The sequence below is a fragment of the Salvelinus alpinus genome, chromosome 13 (assembly GCF_045679555.1).
Source record: "Salvelinus alpinus chromosome 13, SLU_Salpinus.1, whole genome shotgun sequence".
Taxonomy (NCBI): Eukaryota; Metazoa; Chordata; class Actinopteri; order Salmoniformes; family Salmonidae; genus Salvelinus; species Salvelinus alpinus.
This window is the reverse complement of record NC_092098.1, coordinates 40,058,691-40,076,993: the sequence shown is the minus strand read 5'-3', so window position 1 is coordinate 40,076,993 and position 18,303 is coordinate 40,058,691.

Here is an 18,303-nt window from a genome sequence, read left to right as displayed (position 1 = left end):
TTTAGTAATTTTTTTTACATTTGGCGCTCTGCAATTCAGCGGCTGTTTACGAAAATGATCCCACTAAAGGGATCCGTGCGGCAAGAAGTTAAGAAAATGCACTGAAACCAAAATACCTTTAGTTTTAGTGATCCTCTCAGCTCCGGCTCATTTTCAAGTCCTCTTGTAGTGGTACTAACCCTGGAACAGGTAGCACCATAGAAAGAAGCTGGCTCGATTAAAAAAATGTCAATTTTGTCTGTTCTCTTTGGTCGCAATGTCATTTTTTTAGATAAACAGCTCGTTTTTGAATGGTAACTGTTTCTAGATATTTTATTAACAATAGCATAAAGATGTTGATGAAGAAATACTGTACTGCTGTTTTGAGTTAGAAATGTAACTGTATTAAGCATCGAATGCATTGTAGGTAGGGGGATGTTCACACCTACAGTAGCCAGGCTATAAAGAGTATTTTTCCCTGCTAATCGGGCTACAAGTTTTTGAAAACCTGTATTCAAAATGCCACCATCTGTACATCACCACTGTAAATAAAAACACAGCATCTTGTTTACATCTTGTTTACATTCTTTATTGTAACTACAATGTCACAAATAATTTATATCTACCTTTCCAACTACTTTTAGAGTTTGGGCTAAATTTTATTAATATTATGGCGTTTCTATTCTAAGAAAAATTAAAAACCCTCTGGGTTTCCGTTAGGATGGAACGGAAAATATGGCGCTGTAAAATGTGATGGTCGGGAGTACAGTATTGGGCTATTTAGCTAAAGAATCCCTGTGTCTTGCAGGAATGCGTGAGACCGGGGATCAATTCCTCGACAGGGAGGAAGGAGTAGGCTGTCCTTGTAAATAATAATTTGTTCTTAACTGAATTGCCTAGTTAAATAAAGGTTACACTAAGAACATAACATTTCTACACCCACATTTTCTAAATCTAGTCTTGCCAATACCCAAACGGAGATTCAGTGAAAATAAAATCTCATCGATTTATCAAGACCAGTCCCCATGCTTGTCTCAGAGCAGCACTTTACGATGCTAAAATAGTTGTAGACTATTGCTTCTAACTTCAATATGCTCTTTAAATAAATAAGACCTACACCACTTTTAACAGCACATTAGTCAACACTAGTGAGACTCATGTCGCCTACTGCAGGCCTACAGTATATCGAAAAATATGACGTGACTCTCCGCCAAAAATTACATATGGAGGATTGGAGGATATTTCTGTAATTCAGTGATATTTATTACAATAGTAATTCGTTATGGATCCATAACTAAATAAAAATTGTCATTTTGAAAGAGTATTTTTATAATTATTTTATTAATGAAAGAATAAAGATGCCATTATTAAGAACAGAACAGCAGGAACGTTTCCCTTGTCAGCGCCATTATTAGTGCAATGCCCCTTAAAGTGTTGCCAGTGTGGCGGGGTGTGGGTCCACCCCCTCCCTCTTCCTCTGTCTCCCTTCCCCATGGGCTAGGTCAGTCTTCTGTGCGCGGCTTTGTGGCCTGTCCCATGCCCCCTGCCCTCGTACCTTGAACCTCGCACTCTTTCAGTGGATACAGCTGGAGAACTGCAAGGCAATCCCATTGTACACCACTCGGGAGCCATGAACAATATGACCAATATCTATTGTCCTGCTAATAACAGGGTTAATAAACTATCTGTGAGAATATCCAATGGGCTTTCATATAATTCCAAATTAATAATAATAATACAATTAAAATAATAATAATAATCGCTTTGTCTGAAAAATAACAGTATTTTTTTACGTTTTCAATTAACGTAAAATGAGTGAGAAAAGGACATTCTTGAACATGGGGTGAGACATTGTTACTATTTTGTAAATTATGCCAGTTTGTTGCTGAGAATGATTTATTTCTGTTTTTAGAGGGAGAGAAACTAAAAGCCAACAGCTCATTGGTCTCCCAGTCAAGTGCAGCACAGGTATTGAACCATCATCTGTAGCAACACAGCTTGCACTGGAATGCAGTTTCTTAAACCGTTGCGCCACTCAGGCGCGGTATAACGTGCCTGGTTGGGAGTGGTCTACAGTACTACAGTAAGACCAAAATAATTCTAACAAAAAAAAATAATAAAAACTTTAGTGTAACAAAAGTTTTAGTAAGTAATACTGAAGTCGTGCACAATTATCAGTTTCTATTTAGGTTTATGTCACCCATTCATTGTCAGTTAGAGACACAGTATGACCCCAAAGCATAATCAGTGCTCTAACTCCGTGCGCTGAACTGGAGCAATTAAGTGGTGATGCAGGGTACTGTACTAAACCACAAATTACCTCTAAGTCCCGTGGTGTAAGCTCACAATTTTTAAAGGAGGAATCACTGTATTTGTTCAGAAGCCTTGGTCATTTTCTATGTGTGTAGATTGTAAAAGTTCTAAATTAGATCGCCTGTTGTCACGATCGTCGTTAGGTGAAAGAGAGGACCAAGGCGCAGCGTGATATAAATACATCTTCCTTTTATTTGAAGATGAAACGAACACGAACACTAATACAAACTAGACAAAATAACAAACGACCGTGAAGCTACAAAACGAAAGTGCAGACACAAGCAACTAACGTCAAGACAGAGACAATTACCCACAACCTACCTAATGCCTATGGCTGCCTAAATATGGCTCTCAATCAGAGACAACGATAGACAGCTGTCTCTAATTGAGAACCAATCCAGGCAACCATAGACTTACATAAACACCTACACTGAACACAACCCCATGAACTCTACAAAACCCCCTAGACAATACATACACCCCAGACTAGACAAAAAACACACAAAACATCCCCCATGTCACACCCTGACCTAACTAAAATAATAAAGAAAACAAAGATAACTAAGGCCAGGGCGTGACACCTGTGTTATTGCTCTACTCCCAATGTGTTGGGGCTGTTCAAACTTGGATTTTATGGATTACTCGCAACTTTGTCTTTCGAAGATTTGACAAACAAAACAGATTGTGTATCGGACGCTTGGAGGAGTACAACTGCGAGCCTGAAGTCAACAGCTAAGACCCCCCTCTCTCACTCATTTCCCTCTCTCGCTCCAGTGCTTTATACTGCAACAGAGTGAATACAGATTATTGCAAATTCTTTAAGGTTGCTCTGCCATTATTATTGTATGAGGTATTTTTGGTTGGTTTACCCCTGTGTCGTGACTTGTGGTTAAAGTGCATTCGTAAAGTATTCAGACCCCTTGACTTTTTGTTACGTTATAGCCTTATTCTAAAATGTATTAAGTCGATTTTTTCCCTCATCAATTAATTACACACAATACCCCATAATGACAAAGCAAAAACTGTTTATCAGATTTTGTTTGAGTCTTCTTGGGTATGACGCTACAAGTTTGGCACACCTGTTTTTGGGGTGTTTCTCCCATTCTTCTCTGCAGATCCTGTCAAGCTCTGTCAGGTTGGATGGGGAGCGTCACTGCACAGCTATTTTCAGGTCTCTCCAGACATGTTCGATCAGGTTCAAGTTCGGGCTCTGGCTGGGCCACGCAAGGACATTCAGAGACTTGTCCCGAAGCTACTCTTGTGTTGTCTTGGCTGTGTGCTTAGGGTTGTTGTCCTGTTGGAAGGTGAACCTTCACCCCAGTCTGAGGTCCTGAGTGCTCTGGAGCAGGTTTTCATCAAGGATTTCTCTGTACGTTGGTCGGTTAATCTTTCACTCAATCCTGACTAGTCTCCCAGTCCCTCCCAGTTGTAGAAACATCTCAAGGATGTTCAATGGAAACAGGATGCCCCTGAGTGCAATTCCGAATCTTATACCAAATGGTCTGAATATTTATGTAAATAAGGTATTTCTACCTTATTCCGTTTTCGCTTTGTCGTTATGGGGTACATTGCATAGATTGATGAGGATTTAAAAATATATATATTTTAGAATAAGGCTATAACGTAGCTAAATGTGGAAAAAGTCAAGGGGTCTGAATTCATTTTCCGATGCACTGTATATGGTGTGGGTTATCCTTTCTTTCCACTGGCTATCTGGCAAACAAGCTACACTCAAGGCAGTCTTTTCTGCTGACGTTTGTGTGTCTGGTAGCAGTATTCTCTCTCTGCTACACTTTTTGTATCTGCAGTGTAAATACCTGCCTGGCGCACAAACAAACATCTTTATCTTTACCCCTCTCTAACAATACCGCTACAGAACTGGAGACCAAACCGGGCCCCTGGAGAAAAGCACCTATGACACCACACACAAAGATGTTGAATCATGTCTTTTGTTGGAACCCCGTACTGTGTCAATGTGGACACGCCTAATGGAAATTATAATGGGGATTCTTTCATTGTGAAAGGACTTGGAGGTTAGCTGTTGGAGAGCACTGTCCCTTATCCCCAGGCTTCTGGCTAGTCAATAACCTCTCCACCATTACCCTCCCCTCAACCTCTTACTCTGCCCAGACAGACTGGGAGAGGTGTCTCTGTGCATACTGGACAAATGAAAAAACAATGGACACACCCCAACAATAGTTTGAGAATGCAGGAGAATGTCATTCGCAAACTCAGTGAAAGTGTTGAGGCTCATCAAAAAGATGTGCATCTCTGGTTGGCTCACCTCCCCCATCAAATGGAGGAAAACCAACAACAAACTGTTCAGAGACACAAATATTTTCAAGATTCTCTGAAGCAGAATATTTAAGGGAAAATGCGAAGTTTCAAAACACTAATAGGAACTAATCATCATCTAGTCATGACCGATCTTGAGGAGGAACAAAAACAGAGCAGAGTCAGCCTCCATTGTGAAGGACGTGTGTTCTGACCTGAAAGATGTTATGGAGGACATGAAGAACTCTCTCACAGGGGAAATATGATTTTTGATTGTTCAATCTCAAAAAGGAGACCTCTAGTGAGATGGACAAAACACAATGCCACACACCTTCAACTTGAGTAGCTGCACCAGGATGTAATGCAGTGCTTTTCCCTTCTGGAGAAATCCTCTGCACCTCCCTCATTGTTTACCTCTGCCACTTGCTCTGCCAATAAGGGAATAGGAACAGGTAGCACAAGAAAACTCCCTCTAAAGACACTGTTAAACAACAGAACTCCAGTTTCACCAAGATCCCTTGCCACTGGCATGCCACCTCTAGAGAGCTTCCTCCCTATCAAGCTCGTTTTCCCCACTTTTGGCAGCCCAGAAGATGATGTTGATCCGCTGCTTTTCCTATCTAATTTCAATGATTTCCTTTCTATCCGGCCCCATATTGACTTGGAGGTTCTTGTCACCCTCCGCAGTGTTCTCCATGGTACAGCAAGTGATTGGTGGGAGACAGCCCATGAACAGGTGTCAACCTGGGAAGAGTTTCAGAAACTATTCCTCTCAGCCTTCCTCTTGGAGGACTATCAGGATGAACTGGCGGAACGGGTCCGTAACAGAGTCCAGGGTGAAGCAGAGCTTCTATCGAGCTCTATGAAGGAGATGGAAGGCTGACATTACTGAGCAGGAGATTGTCAAACTCATTCTTAAGAACATTGTTCCTCGCCTTGCCAGTCAACTTCGTGAACATGTGCAGAATGTGGATGATCTGGTGCGTCTTGGGACACAGTTTGAGAAGGAATGGAAGCACCACCTCCAAACTCAGAACCATGTTCCCTCATCCCGGTATTCCAACAACTCTCTTGGGGCTAAACCATCTAGCAGTTTGTGCCCAAGAACCAAGACAAAAGTCCAGTAATGTGCTGGAGGTGTAAGGTCCAACATCCTCCAGGTTCCTGCCCTCTCTATGGCCAGCATCAGAATTCAGGAAAAGGACTGAAGACATCAGAATTAAGGAAAAGGACAAAAGACAGAGTCTAGATAGGCGTGGTAGCTTGCATTCAATTGGGTCGGCCTCAATGCCCACCAGAAAGCCTTCAGACAGCTCACCTAGCTGTCTTATTCCTATTCCGCAACAACTGTTGATCCCTCTGACTTTTAGGAACTGGAGAGGGAAGGCCATAATGGACACAGGAGCAACTTACACCCTGATGCAGGAGCCCCTGTGGCGAAAGATGACATTACCGTATGAGGAGCTTCCAAATCTGTGAGGAAGGACCATTGTACTTGGCCAATGGAGAACCAATCAATCCATTGGGCTGGACTGATATGAAAATAAAGCTGTATGATGAGATTATTACCCTTCCTGTGGCTATTCTTGCAGATCCTAGCCTTGCATCTGCTGTTGTCCTTGGCCTGGACTTCATGTTCTTCAGTGAACTGATCATCTCTATGTCCGAACCATCCAACCGGCTGCGCTCTGACCATTCCCGGCCTCATCAATTTCAACATGGAAATGCATTGATTTCAGGCTGGGACTGCTACCCTATCCAGAGTCTCGGCTAGGTCAAGACAAAGACGGAGGAAATACAAAGAAAAGACAAAAAGCCAGAGAACCCGGCAATCACACTGAGTACAGCCATACACCCCCCCCCCCCCGCCCCCCTTCTATTCGAGAGCAAAAGCAAACCTGATACTGATTTCAACATCAAACAAGCAGTGGAATAGCCATGTCTGTCAGATGACAAGATGTGTCAGCTCTCCCAGATATTGGAACTAAACGGTGAGGTCTGTACTCTTACACCCGGTCATACAACAGTCATCAAACATAAAATCTATACCTGGCATGAAGTCCCCATTAAGCAGCGTGTCTACAGGCTGTGCCCACACAATGAACAGCTCAAGATAATGTTGGCTAATGGAGTTGTGGAACCTTCCGTTTCCAGATGGGCTTCTCTGATTGTCCTGATTCCAAAGAAAGATTGTGAATATCGATTATGTGTATACTACAGGAAACCTAATGCCATAACATAAAGTGATGCCTACACTCTACCGAACATCAATGACACACGGCAGCATTCGGAATTTTGGATGAAAAGCATGCCCAAATTAAACTGCCTGCTTCTCGAGTCCAGAGATATGATATGCATATAACTGGTAGATTTGGATAGAAAACACTCTAAAGTTTCCAAAACTGTTACAATAGTGTCTGTGAGTATAACAGAACTGATTTGGCAGGCGAAAACCTGAGAAAAATCCATTCGGGAAGTATTTTTTTGGGGGGTTTTGTAGTTTTCTATTCAATGCCATTACAGTATCCATTGACTTAGGACTCAAATTGCAGTTCCTATGCCTTCCACTAGATGTCAACAGTCTTTAGAAATTGTTTCAGGCTTGTATTCTGAAAAATTAGGAAGTAAGAGCAGTCTGAATGAGTGGACCCTAAAGTGTCACAGAGCTTTTTCATGCGCCCGACCGAGAGAGTGCCTTTCTTGTTTACCTTTTATATTGAGGACGTTATTGTCCAGTTGAAATATTATTGATTATTTAGGCTGAAAACAACCTGAGCATTGAATATAAACATCGTTTCACATGTTTCTATGAACTTTACGGATACAATTTAGATTTTTTTGTCTGCCTGTTTTGACTGCGTTTGAACCTGTGGATTACTGAAGAAAACGCGCGAACAAAACTGAGGTTTTTGGATATAAAGAGACTTTGTCGAACAAAAGGTACATTTATTGAGTAAATGAATGTCTGCTGAGTGCAACCATATGAAGATCATCAAAGGTAAGGGATTCATTTTATCTCTATTTCTGACTTGTGTAACTTCTACTTGGCTGGTTACTGTTTGTAATGATTTGTCTGCTGGGCTATGTTCTCTAATAATCGTAAGGTACCCTTTCGCCGTAAAGCATTTTTTAAATCTGACACCGTGGTTGCATTCATAAGAAGTTCATCTTTAAACCTATGTAAAATATGTTTTGTTTTCTGAATTTTTATAATGAGTATTTCTGTATTTGAAGTTGGCGCCCAGCAGTTTCACTGGCTGTTGAAGAGGTGGGACGCTAACTTCTCACGTACCCAAGAGAGGTTAACAGGCATGCCTTCTTAAAAATAAATTTGTGGAATTTCTTTCCTTCATTTGCGTTTGAGCCAATCAGTTGTGTCAGAATGCGTTTGAGCCAATCAGTTGTCTGAACTGCGATTGCTCACTTTAAACTGGACGAAGAGTTCTTCTTCAATGAGTAGGACGGGAAGGGTATAATACAGACACCCGACCAGGCCCAGATCCCCGTTATTCGCTGGAGAAGGAAACGCTGATTTCAGAGACCAGGGTGCCTTGTGAGGATCAGGCGACGAGTGGCTAATCTGCCCATGCCTTCCATCCTGCTAGCTAACGTTCAATTGGTGGAAAATAAATGGGACAAATTGAAAGCATGTATATCCTACCAACGGGACATTAAAAACTGTAATAGCTTATGTTTCACCGAGTCGTGGATGAACGACAACATTAAGGATAAACAACTGGCATGACCGAACAGCAGCCTCTGGTAAGACACGGGGCGGGGGCCTATGCATTTATGTAAATAACAGCTGGTGCACAATATCTAAAGAAGTATCAAGGTTTTGCTCGCCTGAGGTACAGCATCTCATGAAAAGCTGTAGACCACACTATCTACCTAGAGAGTTTTCATATGTATTTTTCGTAGCTATCTACATACCACCACAGACCAATGCTGGTACTAAAACCGCACTCAATGAGCTGTATACCACCACAAGCAAACAGGAAAACACTCATCCAGCGGTGGCGCTCCTAGTGGCCGGAGACTTCAATGCCAAAATCCCTGCTGCAGTGTGTGCAAACCTGGTCAAGAACAACAGGAAACGTATGATCTCTGTAATTGCAAACAAAGGTTTCTGTACCAAATATTAAGTTCTGCTTTTCTGATGTATCAAATACTTATGTCATGCAATAAAATGCTAATTAATTACTAAAAAATCATACAATGTGATTTTCTGTATTGTAACGATCGTCTACTTCCTCCTCCTCCTCAGACGAGGAGAGGCGAGAAGGATCAGAGGACCAAAGCGCAGCGTGAAATGTTGACATAACGATATTTATTAAAGTAAAGAGGTAACACGAAAACACTTTAACAAACTACAAAACAAATAAACGATGTAGACAGACCTGGACTTGAGAACTTACAAATAAACGAAGAACGCACGAACAGGAACAGACTACATACACGAACGACAAACGAAACAGTCCCGTGTGGTAAACATACAGACACGGAAGACAACCACCCACAAACAAACAGTGAGAACACCCTACCTTAATATGGTTCTCAATCAGAGGAAACGTCAAACACCTGCCTCTAATTGAGAACCATATCAGGCAACACATTAACCCCAACATAGAAACACAAAACATAGACTACCCACCCAGCTCACGTCCTGACCAACTAATCAAAGCTAAACAAAGGAAAAATAAGGTCAGGAACGTGACATAACCCCCCCCCCTCAAGGTGCGAACTCCGGGCGCACCAGCATAAAGTCTAGGGGAGGTTCTGGGTGGGCATCTGACCACGGTGGCGGCTCTGGGCGTGGTCCCCACCCCACCATAGTCAATCCCCGCATTTGTAGCCTCCTCCCAATGACCACCCTCCAATTTAATCCCACTGGATTAAGGGGCAGCACCGAACTAAGGGGCAGCACCGGAATGAGGGGAAGCTCCGGACTAAGGGGCAGCTCTGGACTGAGGGACGGCAGCTCCGGACTGAGGGACGACAGCTCCGGACTGAGGGGCAGCTCCGGACTGAAGGGCAGCTCCGGACTGAAGGGCAGCTCCGGACTGGCAGATGGCTCTGGCGGATCCTGGCTGGCTGGCTCTGGCGGATCCTGGCTGGCTGGCTCTGGCGGATCCTGGCTGGCTGGCTCTGGTGGATCCTGGCTGGCTGACGGCTCTGGCTGGTCCTGGCTGGCTGACGGCTCTGGCTGGTCATGGCTGGTTGACGGCTCTGGCTGGTCATGGCTGGCTGACGGCTCTGGCTGGTCATGGCTGGCTGACGGCTCTGGCTGGTCATGGCTGGCTGACGGCTCTGGCTGGTCATGGCTGGCTGACGGCTCTGGCAGATCCTGGCTGACTGGCGGCTCTGGCAGATCCTGGCTGACTGGCGGCTCTGGCAGATCCTGGCTGACTGGCGGCTCTGGCAGATCCTAGCTGACTGGCGGGTCTGGAAGATCCTGGCTGACTGGCGGCTCTGGCAGATCCTGGCTGACTGGCGGCTCTGGCAGATCCTGGCTGGTTGGCGGGTCTGGCAGATCCTGGCTGGTTGGCGGCTCTGGCAGATCCTGGCTGGTTGGCGGCTCTGGCAGATCCGGGCTGACTGGCGCTGGGTAGACGGATGGCTCAGATGGCGCTGGGCAGACGGATGGCTCAGATGGCGCTGGGCAGACGGATGGCTCAGATGGCGCTGGGCAGACGGATGGCTCAGATGGCGCTAGGCAGACGGATGGCTCAGATGGCGCTGGGCAGACGGCAGACTCTGGCCGGCTGAGGCGCACTGTAAGCCTGGTGCGTGGTAACGGAACTGGAGGTACCGGGCTAAGGACACGCACCATCAGGCTAGTGCGGGGAACAACAACAGGGCACACTGGACTCTCAAGGCGCACTATAGGCCTGGTGCGTGGTGCCGGAACTGGTGGTACCGGGCTGAGGACACGCACCTCAGGGCGAGTGCGGGGAGAAGGAACAGGGCACACTGGACTCTCGAAGCGCACTATAGGCCTGGTGCGTGGTGCCGGAACTGGTGGTACCGGACTGGAGACACGCACCTCAAGGCTAGTGCGGGGAGCAGGAACAGGGCACACTGACTTCTCAAAGCGCACTATGGGCCTGGTGCGTGGTACCGGAACTGGAGGTACCGGGCTGAGGACACGCACCTCAGGGCGAGTGCGGGGAGAAGGAACAGTGCGTACAGGGCTCTGGAGACGCACAGGAGGCTTGGTGCGTGGTGCCGGAACTGGAGGTACTGGGCTGGAGACACACACCACAGGGCTAGTGCGTGGAGGAGGAACAGGGCTCTGGAGACGCACTGGAAGCCTGGTGCGTGGTGTAGGCACTGGTAGTACTGGGCTGGGGCGGGGAGGTGGCGCCGGAAATACCGGACCGTGCAGGCGTACTGGCTCCTTTGAGCACTGAGCCTGCCCAACCTTACCTGGTTGCATGCTCCCCGTCGCCCGACCAGTGCGGGGAGGTGGAATAACCCGCACCGGGCTATGTAGGCGAACCGGGGACACCATGCGTAAGGCTGGTGCCATGTAAGCCGGCCCGAGGAGACGCACTGGTGGCCAGATGCGTTGGGCCGGCTTCATGACATCCGGCTCAATACTCAATCTAGCCCGGCCGATACGAGGAGCTGGTATGTACCGCACCGGGCTATGCACACGTACAGGAGACACCATGCGCTCTACTGCGTAACACGGTGTCTGCCCGTACTCTCGCTCTCCACGGTAAGTACAGGGAGTAGGCGCAGGTCTCCTACCTGACTTCGCCACACTCCCTTTTAGCCCCCCCCCCAATACATTTTTGGGGTTTCTTCACGGGCTTCCAGCCACGCTTCCGTGCTGCCTCCTCATACCACCGATCCTGGGCTTTCGCTGCCTCCATCTCCTCACAAGCGGCGATATTCCCCTGTCTGAGCCCAGGGTCCTTTTCCGTCCAATATTTCCTCCCAAGTCCACGAGTCCTGTTTTTTTGGCCGCTGCTGCTGGTTCCTCTCACGCTGCTTGATCCTTGTTTGGTGGGTGGTTCTGTAACGATCGCCTACTTCCTCCTCCTCCTCAGACGAGGAGAGGCGAGAAGGATCAGAGGACCAAAGCGCAGCGTGAAATGTTGACATAACGATATTTATTAAAGTAAAGACGTAACACGAAAACACTTTAACAAACTACAAAACAAATAAACGATGTAGACAGACCTGGACTTCAGAACTTACAAATAAACGAAGAACGCACGAACAGGAACAGACTACATACACGAACGACAAACGAAACAGTCCCGTGTGGTAAACATACAGACACGGAAGACAACCACCCACAAACAAACAGTGAGAACTAAACAAAGCTAAACAAAGGAAAAATAAGGTCAGGAACGTGACATGTATTTTTGTTTTAGATTCCGTCTCTCACAGTTGAAGTGTACCTATGATAAAAAATTACAGACCTCTACATGCTTTGTATGTAGGAAAACCTGGAAAATCGCCAGTTTATCCAATACTTGTTCTCCCCACTGTATGTGATAATGCTATTCACTGACTACAGCTCAACGTTCAACACCATAGTTCCCTCAAAGCTCATCACTAAGCTAAGGACCCTGGGACTAAACACCTGCCTCTGCAACTGGATCCTGGACATACCGACGGGCCGCCCCCCAGGTGGTAAGGGTAGGTAACAACACATCCGCCCCGCCGATCCTCAACACAGGGGCCACTCAGGGGTGCGTGCTCAGTCCCCTCCTGTACTCCCTGTTCACTCATGACTGCATGGCCAGGCATGACACCAACACTGTCATTAAGTTTGCTGATGACACAACAGTGGTAGGCCTGATCACCGACAATGATGAGACAGCCTATAGGGAGGAGGACAGAGACCTGACTGTGTGGTGCAAGGACAACAATCTCTCCCTTAACGTGATCAAGACTACGGAGATGATTGTAGACTACAGGAAAGGAGGACTGAACACGCCCCCATTCTCATCGACGGGGCTGTAGTGGAGCAGGGTGAGAGCTTCAAGTTTATTGGCGTCCACATCACCAACAAACTAACATTGTCCAAGCACACCAAGACAGTCGTGAAGAGGGCACAACAAAACCTATTCCACCTCAGGAGACTGAAAAGATTTGGCATGGGTCCTCAGATCCTAAAAAGGTTTTACAGCTGCACCATCGAGAGCATGCTGATGGGTTGCATCACTGCCTGGTATGGCAACTGCTCGGCCTCTGACCGCAAGGCACTACAGAGGATAGTGCGTACGGCCCAGTACATCACCGGGGCCAAGCTTCCTGCCATCCAGGACCTCTATACCAGGCGTTGTCCGAGGAAGGCCCTAAAAATTGTCAAAGACTCCAGCCACCCTAGTCATAGACTGTTCTCTCTGCTACCGCATGGCAAGCGATACCGGTCTATGACCAAGCGGCTCCTAAATAGCTTCTACCCCCAAGCCATAAGACTCCTGAACAGCTAATCAAATGGCTACCCAGATTATTTACTGCTGCTCTTTAATCATTTTTCTTATCTCTTACTTTTTTTGGTTATTTTCTTTAAACTGCATTGGTGGTTAAGGGCTTGTAAGTAAGCAATTCACTGTAATGTCTATACCTGTTGTATTTGGCGCATGTAACAAATAACATTTGATTTGATTGACTATTATTCTACAATGTAAAAAAAAGTAAATATAAAGAAAAATACTTGAATGACTAGGTGTTCTAAAACTTTTGACCGATAGTGTATATCAAAGAATTGGCTAGGGCACTAGAACAGTCTGCAGCACTCAGCCTCACCCTACTAGAATCTGAAGTCAAATGTCTACTCTTTGCTGATGATCTGGTGCTTCTGTCCCCAATCAAGGAGGGCCTACAGCAGCACCTAGATCTTCTGCACAGATTCTGTCAGACCTGTGCCCTGACAGTAAATCTCAGTATGACAAAAATAATGGTGTTCCAAAAAAGGTCCAGTTGCCAGGACCACAAATACAAATTCCATCTAGACACTGTTGCCCTGGAGCACACAAACTATACACACCTCGGCCTAAAGATCAGCGCTACAGGTAACTTCCACAAAGCTATGAATGATTTGAGAGACAAGGCAAGAAGGGCCTTTTATGCCATCAAAAGGAACATCAAATTCGAAATACTAATTACGATCTGGCTAAAAGTACTTTAAACAGTTCTAGAACCCATTGCCCTTTATGTTTGTGAGGTCTGGGGTCCGTTCACCAACCAAGAATTCACAAAATGTGAAAACACCAAATTGAGACTCTGCATGCAGAATTCTGCAAGAAATATCCTGTGTACACCGTAAAACACCAAATGTTGCACGCAGAGCAGAATTAGGCCGATATCCGGTAATTACCAAAATCCAGAAAAGATCTGTTAAATTCTACAACCACACAAAAGGAAGTGATTCCTAAACCTACCATAACAAAGCCATCACCTACAGCGAGATGAACCTGGAGAAGTCCCCTAAGCAAGCTGGTCTTCGGGCTCTGTTTACAAACACAAACAGACCCCTCAGAGCCCCAGGACAGCAACACAATTAGACCCAACCAAATCTTGAGAAGACAAAACGATAATTACTTGACACATTGGAAAGAATTAACAAAAAAAACTGAGCAAACTAGAATTCTATTTGGCTCTAAACAGAGTACACAGTTGCAGAATACCTGACTACTGTGACTGACCCAAAATTAAGAAAAGCTTTGACTATGTAAAGACTCAGTGAGCATTGCTATAGAGAAAGGCTGCCGTAGGCAGGCCTGGCTCGCAAGAGAAGACACTGCCCACAAAACGAGGTGGAAACTGAGCTGCACTTCCTATGTGCAATCACAGCAGCAAGATTTTGTAACCTGTTACCACAACCCATATTTATTTATTTTCCCTTTTGTAGTTTAACTATTTGCACATCGTTACAACACTGTATATAGACAATATGACATTTCAAATGTCTTTATTCTTTTCTAATGTTTACTGTTAATTTATTGTTTTATTTCACTTTTGTTTATTATCTATTTCACTTGCTTTAGCAATGTAAAAATATGTTTCCCATGCCAATAAAGCCCCTTGAATTGAATTAAGAGGGGGGGGGGGTCTTAGCTGTTGACTTCAGGCCTTATTGCAAATTCTTTAAGGTTGATGAAGGTTCTTTCTTGTCTGTTGTTCCTATGAAGTTGCCTCTGAGTTGCTCTGCCATTATTATTGTATGAGTTATTATTAGTTGGTTTACCCTGTGCCGTGACTTGGGGTTATATGGTGTGGGTTATTCTTTCTCTCCAATGGCTATCTGGCAAACAGGCTACACTCTAAGTCTAGGCAGTCTCTTCTGCTGATGTTTGTGTCTGGTAGCAGTTCTCTCTCTCTCTCTCTCCTACACAGCAAAAAAAAACTTTTTTTTTACGATACTGAAAATTATTTTAACTGTACATTTTTACATGTTTTCTTTTGGTATTTATGAATAATGGTAGAATACTGTGAAATGACAGGGACAAACTTAAAATTATTTAACTTTCGTTGTGTAGAATAATAAGTGATGTGAGTCAATGCGAAATACATTAAACTTCCTGTATTTTTCAGACATGCATCCCTTTTTCACAACAATAAGCTTTAGAAATACAGTAAAATACATTATAAAGAAACAAATACATTTACCATTGTTTTATGAATATTTACTTTAGTTTTACATTCAAAATGCAGATAATTATCGTAAAAAACTATTTCTAATGTTTATAAACAGTATAAAACTATACAAGAGAATGTAAAAAGAATGCTGTCATCTGTGATTGTACTGATGTTGATCACTACATTTCAAACATTAACTGTAAAATAATGAATATTTACAATAGCTCAATGAAAGTGAATGCATAATTAACAGATACTGACTGTTATTTAACTGATTAAGCCAGTTCATTTACTATTTATTAATTGTCAGGTACAGTCTTTAAGGATAAAAAATGCATAAAGCTATGAAAGATAATGTAATGATATTGTCTGTCATGTTACAAATGTTGATCACTATATTACAAACGTAGACTGTGAAGTTATGGGTATTTACATTATCACTGCATTCTACCTTGACTCTCAGGTAGAAGACCATATTATATTGTCATTTTTTTACATTAATATCACCACTTCAGCAATTTCGTCCTCATCAGAGTACGATTCATTATGATCATTCATTATCATCCAACATTCTCTTCCATATCAGACACTTCCTCTTCTATTTCAAAATCACCATCCTCTACATCACTCTTTGGAACCATAAAACATGTAGGTTAGTGTAATTTAAGACTAGTCAATATTTCACATTGCCATTTCCATTAGAAACCATTTGACAATGAATCAGAAACACTTTGGAGGCGTCATTCAAACGCCCGGCACACAACTGCCATCAATTGAATGCAGCAGGTAGCAGCTTGGAACATGCATTGATAGGAGAGCGGATATATATCATACCAAGGTGAGCATTACTAATGGCTTAATTCTTTAACATAAACTTTAAATAGTTGACGAAATTGCTAGATGTGCAGCTCATTAACTTTGTTGTATTTGCTAGCTAATATCGTGGAGATTGTGGTTGGCTGCTCACACGTTAGCAAGATAGCGAGCAAACACTACCCGAGCCAGCTAGGAACCAGACCTTGGCTAGCTAGCAGCAAGCCAACTAAGATAAGCAAATATTTTTGATAAGCAAACATTTGTTGACAGTTAAAGTAGTATTAATTTTGAAGCATTGACATTCAGCTAAACTCAGTAAAAAAAGAAACGTCCTCTTAGTGTCAACTGTGATTATTGTCAGCAAACATAACATGTGTAAATATTTGTATGAACATAACAAGATTCAACAACTGAGACATAAACTGAACACAGACATGTGACTAACAGACATGTGACTAACAGATATTAAATAATGTGTTCCTGAACAAAAGGGGGGGGGGGGGGGGGGGGGGTCAAAATCAAAAGTAATAGTCAGTATCTGGTGTGGCCACCAGCTACATTAAGTACTGCAGTGCATCTCCTCCTCATGGACTGCACCAGATTTGCCAGTTCTTGCTGTGAGATGTTACCCCACTCGTCCATCAAGGCACCTGCAATTTCCCAGACATTTCTGGGGGGAATGGCCCTAGCCCTCACCCTCCAATCCAACAGGGCCCAGACCTGCTCAATGGGATTGAGATCCAGGCTCTTCGCTGGCCATGTCAGAACACTGACATTCCTGTCTTGCAGGAAATCACGCACAGAACGAGCAGTATGGCTGGTGGCATTGTCATGCTGGAGGGTCATGTCAGGATGAGCCTGCAGGAAGGGTACCACATGAGGGAGGAGAATGTCTTCCCTGCAAAGCACAGCGTTGAGATTGCCTGCAATGACAACAAGCTCTGTCCGATGATGCTGTGACACACCGCCCCAGACCATGACGGACACTCCACCTCCAAATCGATCCAGCTCCAGAGTACAGGCCTCGGTGTTAAGCTCATTCCTTCGACGATAAACGCGCAAAACCGCAACTCGTCATTGAAGAGCACTTGTTGCCAGTCCTGTCTGGTCCAGCGACGGTGGGTTTGTGCCCATAGGGGACGTTGTTGCCGGTGATGTCTGGTGAGGACCTGCTTCACAACAGGCATACAAGCCCTCAGTCCAGCTTCTCTCAGCCTATTGCGGACAGTCTGAGCACTGATGGCAGTGATTGTGCGTTCCTGGTGTAACTCCGGCAGTTGTTGTTGCCATCCTGTACCTGTCCCGCAGGTGTGATGTTACACGTGGTTTGCCACTGCTAGGACGATCAGCTGTCCGTCCTGTCTCTCTGTAGCGCTGTCTTAGGCATCTCACATTATGGACATTGCAATTTATTGCCCTGGCCACATCTGCAGTCCTCATGCCTCCTTGCAGCATGTCTAAGGCACGTTCACGCAGATGAGCAGGGACTCTGGGCATCTTTCTTTTGGTGTTTTTCAGAGTCAGTAGAAATGCCTCTTTAGTGTCCAAAGTTTTCATACCTGTGACCTTAATTGCCTACACTAAGCTGTTAGTGTCTTAACGACCATTCCACAGGGGCATGTTCATTAATTGTGTATGGTTCATTCAACAAGCGTGGGAAACAGTGTTTAAACCCTTTACAATGAAGATCTGTGAAGTTATTTGGATTTTTACGAATTATCTTTGAAAGACAGGGTCCTGAAAAAGGGAAGTTTATTTTTTTGCAGAATTTATTTAGCTAGATTGCTAGCTGCATTTATAACCTAGCTAGCGCTGACTTGCTAGCTAGGTAGTTTTCTGTAAACCAATCCCACCTGATAACATATGTTTTTCTCTCTCTTTCTCCTTCAACAGTTACTTGAATTGGAATTGAGGAAATTCCCTGCAATCCTCAAACTGAAGTAATATTCATAGCTAGCTTAGTTCAGCAAACTGAGCAGCTTAGCATGGAAGTACAAATAAATAATCACTGTTGTCTCCTTTTGAAGTCCATTGACATTGTAATCAAGCAAATCAGAAAGATACACTTCAGTAGTTAATTGGAACCTAGATTAAAATTTACAAGCTACTTTTTTTCTTTGTTACAAGTAAGTTAAATATGGAGAAATTCGAAACACGTTAGGTCTTTCCAAAGAATTGGCATGTCGTTCCTGTGGCCTCACTGTTAAAACATTACGAGGTTATGTGGATCATCAGTCATTACACCGACATGAAGCAAATGGCCAATATGTATGCTGCATTGTTAGCTGAAAATCTGTTTACAAAATAGAATGCTTT